This window comes from Anomaloglossus baeobatrachus, chromosome 2 (assembly GCF_048569485.1).
Source record: "Anomaloglossus baeobatrachus isolate aAnoBae1 chromosome 2, aAnoBae1.hap1, whole genome shotgun sequence".
Taxonomy (NCBI): Eukaryota; Metazoa; Chordata; class Amphibia; order Anura; family Aromobatidae; genus Anomaloglossus; species Anomaloglossus baeobatrachus.
The window spans coordinates 260,347,418-260,353,417 of NC_134354.1; positions in this window are offsets into that span (position 1 = coordinate 260,347,418).

Genomic DNA, 6,000 nt, shown 5'->3' on the forward strand with positions numbered 1-6,000 from the left:
GGCCTTTGCAGCCGTGTGGGCACTCCAAGCTATCTCGGCTTGTCTGACTGAGATTAATGCTGTCACACGTAATTCTGCTCCGCAAGTTGCGTCTTTGACTTCTCAAGCGTCAGCTTTTTCTTCCTACGCCATGAACGCAGTCCTAGACTCGGCTAGCCGTACAGCTGTGGCATCCGCTAACTCTGTGGCAGTCCGCAGGGCCATGTGGCTGCGCGAATGGAAGGCAGACTCTGCCTCCAAGAGGTTCTTAACCGGTTTGCCGTTTTCTGGCGAACGCTTGTTTGGCGAACGATTGGATGAGATTATTAAGGAATCCAAGGGAAAGGACTCCTCCTTACCCCAGTCCAGACCTAAGAGACCTCACCAACGGAAAATACAATCGAGGTTTCGGTCCTTTTGTCCCTCCGCCAAGCCCCAATCCTCTTCGTCCAGCAGGCAGGAGAAAGGCCAGAGGAACTCCTATGCGTGGCGGTCCAAGTCACGCCCCCAAAAGGCCGCAGGAGGCACTGCCTCCAAGGCGGCCTCCTCATGACTCTCGGCCTCCCCTGGCCGCATCCTCGGTCGGTGGCAGGCTCTCCCGCTTTGGCGACGCCTGGTGGCCACATGTTCAAGACCGATGGGTGAGAAAAATTCTGTCTCACGGTTACAGGATAGAGTTCAGCTCCCGTCCTGCGGCTCGTTTCTTCAAAACCTCTCCGCCCCCAGCTCAGGCCGACGCACTTTTTCAGGCGGTGGACGCTCTGAAGACAGAAGGAGTTGTGACCCCCGTTCCCCTTCAGGAACGTGGTCGTGGCTTTTACTCCAACTTGTTCGTGGTGCCAAAAAAGGACGGATCATTCCGTCCCGTTCTGGACCTCAAACTGCTCAACAGACACGTGAGAACCAGAAGGTTTCGGATGGAATCTCTCCGCTCGGTCATCGCCTCGATGTCACAAGGAGACTTCCTAGCATCGATCGACATCAAAGATGCTTATCTCCACGTGCCGATCGCACCCGAACATCAACGCTTCTTGCGTTTCGCCATCAGGGACGAACACCTTCAGTTCGTGGCATTGCCTTTCGGCCTGGCGACAGCCCCACGGGTTTTCACCAAAGTCATGGCATCCGTCGTGGCGGTCCTACACTCTCAGGGCCACTCGGTGATTCCCTACCTAGACGATCTCCTAGTCAGGGCCCCTTCTCGGGTGGCGTGTCAACACAGCCTTACAGTCGCTCTGACGACTCTCCAGCAGTTCGGGTGGATCATCAACTTCCCAAAATCCAAGTTGACACCGACCCCAATCACTGACTTACCTCGGGATGGAGTTTCATACACAGTCAGCGGTAGTCAAGCTACCGCGAGACAAACAGCTTTCTCTGCAGGCAGGGGTGCAATCACTTCTTCGGAGTCAGTCACACCCCTTAAGGCGCCTCATGAACTTCCTGGGGAAGATGGTGGCAGCGATGGAGGCAGTGCCGTTCACGCAATTCCATCTACGGCAGCTCTAATGGGACATTCTCCGCAAATGGGACAGGAGGTCGGCTTCCCTCGACAGGAACGTCTCTCTTTCCCTTGCAACCAAGACGTCACTTCAGTGGTGGCTCCTTCCCAACTCTCTATCGCAGGGAAAATCCTTCCTACCCCCAACCTGGGCTGTGGTCACCACGGACGCGAGCCTGTCAGGGTGGGGAGCGGTTTTTCTCCACCACAGGGCTCAGGGAACCTGGACTCCGATAGAGTCTTCCCTTCAGATCAATGTTCTGGAAATAAGGGCAGTGTATCTAGCCCTATTGGCTTTTCAGCGGTGGCTGGAGGGCAGGCAGATCCGTATCAAGTCGGACAACGCCACTGCCGTCGCATACATCAACCACCAAGGTGGCACTCGCAGTCGTCAAGCCTTCCAGGAAGTCCGGCGGATTCTGCAGTGGGTGGAAGCCACAGCCTCCACCATCTCCGCAGTTCACATCCCGGGCGTAGAAAACTGGGAAGCAGATTTTCTCAGTCGTCAGGGCATGGATGCGGGGGAATGGTCTCTGCACCCAGAAGTGTTTCGAGAGATCTGTCGCTGCTGGGGAACGCCGGACGTCGATCTCATGGTGTCACGGCACAACAACAAAATCACGGCATTCATGGCACGGTCTCAGGATCACAGAGCCCTGGCGGCGGACGCGTTAGTTCAGGACTGGTCGCAGTTCCGACTGCCTTATGTGTTTCCTCCTCTGGCACTGCTGCCCAGAGTGTTACGCAAGATCAGGTCCGACTGCCGTCGCGCCATTCTCGTCGCTCCAGACTGGCTGAGGCGGTCGTGGTACCCGGATCTGTGGCATCTCACGGTGGGTCAGCCGTGGGCACTTCCAGACCGCCCAGACTTGCTGTCTCAAGGGCCATTTTTCCATCTGAATTCTGTGGCCCTCAACCTGACTGTGTGGCCATTGAGTCCTGGCTCCTAGCGTCTTCAGGGTTATCTCAGGATGTCATTGCCACCATGAGACAAGCCAGGAAGCCAACGTCCGCCAAGATCTATTACAGGTCTTGGCAAATCTTCTTATCCTGGTGCTCTGATAACGGTTTCTCTCCATGGCCGTTTGCCTTACCCACGTTTCTTTCATTCCTCCAATCCGGAATGGACAAGGGGTTGCCACTCGGCTCTCTCAAGGGCCAAGTATCGGCGCTCTCCGTATTTTTTCAAAAGCGTCTAGCCAGGCTTCCGCAGGTCCGCACGTTCCTGCAGGGAGTTTGCCACATAGTCCCACCTTACAAGCGTCCGCTGGAACCCTGGGATCTTAACAGGGTGCTAACGGCTCTTCAGAAACCACCTTTCGAGCCGCTGCGGGATGTCTCTTTATCACGTCTTTCGCAAAAGGTGGCCTTTCTAGTGGCAATTACATCACTCCGGAGAGTGTCTGAGCTTGCAGCGCTGTCATGCAAAGCCCCATTCCTGGTGTTTCACCAGGATAAGGTGGTTCTGCGTCCAGTCCCGGAATTTCTCCCTAAGGTGGTATCTACTTTTCATGTCAATCAGGATATCTCCTTACCTTCATTTTGCCCTAACCCAATTCATCAATGTGAAAAGGATTTGCACTCTTTGGATCTGGTGAGAGCACTCCGGCTCTACGTGTCTCGCACGGCACCCCTGCGTCGTTCAGATGCGCTCTTTGTCCTTGTCGCTGGCCAGCGTAAGGGTTCGCAGGCTTCCAAGTCAACCTTGGCTCGGTGGATCAAGGAACCGATTCTTGAAGCCTACCGTTCTTCTGGGCTTCCACTTCCTTCAGGGCTGAAAGCCCATTCTACCAGAGCCGTGGGTGCGTCCTGGGCATTGCGGCACAGGGCTACGGCTCAGCACGTGTGTCAGGCAGCTACCTGGTCTAGTCTGCACACTTTCACGAAGCACTATCAAGTGCATACCTATGCTTCGGCAGACGCCAGTCTAGGTAGGCGAGTCCTTCAGGCGGCGGTTGCCCACCTGTAAGAGGAGGGCCGTTCGTCTCTTTTTATTGAGGTATTCTTTTACCCACCCAGGGACTGCTTTTGGACGTCCCAATTGTCTGGGTCTCCCAATGGAGCGACAGAAGAAGGGCATTTTGTTTACTTACCGTAAATTCCTTTTCTTCTAGCTCCTATTAGGAGACCCAGCACCCGCCCCTGTGCCCTTTGGGCTGGTTGTTCTTTTGTGTACACATGTTGTTCATGTTGAATTGTTCTTTTGGTTCATGGTTCAGTTCTCCGAACATCCTTCGGATTGAATTTACCCTAGACCAATTTATAAGTTTTCTCCTTCCTGCTTTTGCACCAAAACTGAGGAGCCCGTGATCCACGGGAGGGTGTATAGGCAGAGGAGAGGGGTTACACTTTTTAAAGTGTAATACTTTGTGTGGCCTCCGGAGGCAGAAGCTATACACCCAATTGTCTGGGTCTCCCAATAGGAGCTAGAAGAAAAGGAATTTACGGTAAGTAAACAAAATTCCCTTCTTTTTCCCAGTTTTCCAGTACACTTTAAGTTAAAATGAATGGTTTCATTGAAAAGTACAACTCGTCCAGCAAAAAACAAACCCTCATATGGCTATATTGACAGAAAAATACAAAAAAACATTATTGCTCTTGGACGAAAGGGAGAAAAATGCAAACGGACAAAAAAAAGAGGAAAATCGCAAGGTGCTGAAGGGGTTAAAAAAAGGCACACATGGAAAGATGAAAATGGAACAAAAAGTACAAAACACTAAACTCGTTAACAGTAATCAATGTGATGATTTTACAGTTTGGTAACAGTAGTAAAATACATTCGCTGTAAAAGAAAAAAAATGTGCGTCACTCGCTCTTTGGCCGGCTTCTCACTTGTGAGTTTCTCGCAGTAGTGTAATGTGAGAAATTCTCGCATTGCACTCGGACCCATGTTAATCAATGAGGCAGCTCCCATCTGCTATTTTTTTCTCACTCCAAATTGGACTGAGAAAAAAATCGCAGCATGCTGCGTTTTGGAGAGTTTCTCGCGCGAGTCTCTCCAATACAACTCTATGGGAGCGTGAAAAAAATGCATGTCACACGGACCGGCACTCACACCATCCTAGTGACATTCGTTTTTCTAAATACATTAATCGCATGTTTCTCAAAACACTTGAAAATGAGTGAGGTCTCACAATGTCGGTCAATCATAGAGATTGACCGACATTGTGAGACCTCACTCATTTCCCGTGTTTTGAGAAACATGCGATTAATGTCAGTCGGTCTCTCCCTCTCGGTCTCTATTCTCTCTCTGTCGGTCGGTCTGTCGGTCAGTCTCTCTCTCTGTCCATGTCGGTCTGTCCCTCTCTCCCCCTCTCTCATACTCACCGATCCCCGATCACCGGCGCAGATCTGAACGGCGTTCACACTCCTCTGGCGGCTTCTCTTTTGAAAAAGCCAGCCGCTCATTATTCAATCTCGTATTCCCTGCTTTCCCCGCGCACCGGCGCCTATGATTGGTTGCAGTTAGGCCCCCCCCACGATGAGTGACAGCTGTCTCACTGCAACCAATCACAGCTGCCGGTGGGCGGGTCTATATCATGCAGTAAAAAAATAAATAAATAATTTAAAAAAACGGCGTGCGGTCCCCCCCAATTTTGATACCAGCCAGGGTAAAGCCACACAGCTGCAGGCTGGTATTCTCAGGATGGGGAGCCCCACGTTATGGGGAGCCCCCCACCCTAACAATATCAGCCAGCAGCCGCCCGGAATAGCTGCATCCATGAGATGTGACAGTCCCGGGACTGTACCCAGCCATCCCGAATTGCCCTGGTGCGGTGGCAATCGAGGTAATAAGGAGTTAATGGCAGCAGCCCATAGCTGCCACTAAGTTCTAGATTAATCATGGCAGGTGTCTCCCCGAGATACCTTCCATGATTAACCTGTAAGATTAAGAAAATGAAGACATACACCAAAAAATCCTTTATTTGAAATAAATAAAAAAAAAAACAACCTCTTTCACCACTTTATTCAAGTCCCCAAATACCCTCCAATGTCCGACGTAATCCACAGAGGTCCCTCGACGCTGTCAGCTCTGCTACATCGGAAGCTGACAGAGAGCGGTCACAGAGCACGACCGCTCTCTGTGAGCTTCCCGCAGCGACTGAAGTGAGTTGCACTATCAGCGATGACGTCACTCAGGTTACCCGCGGCCACAGATCTCAGCGGGAGGACTGCTGTGGCCGTGGGTAACCTCAGTGATGTCCCCGCTGATAGCGCGGCTCACTGCGGTCACTCAGGGGATTTGCGGTTACTGGTGAGACCTTCACCGGTGACCGAAAATCTGCCCATGACACACAGACAGAGCCGCGGGATGACAATGAAGTCAGGTGACGTTCACCCGACTTCATTCTGATCGTGCGGCTCTGTCTGTGTCTGCTGTCAGCGGCCATTCAGCTCTGCTACATGGCTTTGTCTGTGGCTGCTGTCAGCGGCCATGTAGCAGAGTTGAATGGCAGATGACAGCTGCTGAGAAAAAAAAAGGATCACACACGCTCTGCTAGTCTGGAAACAATTAAAAA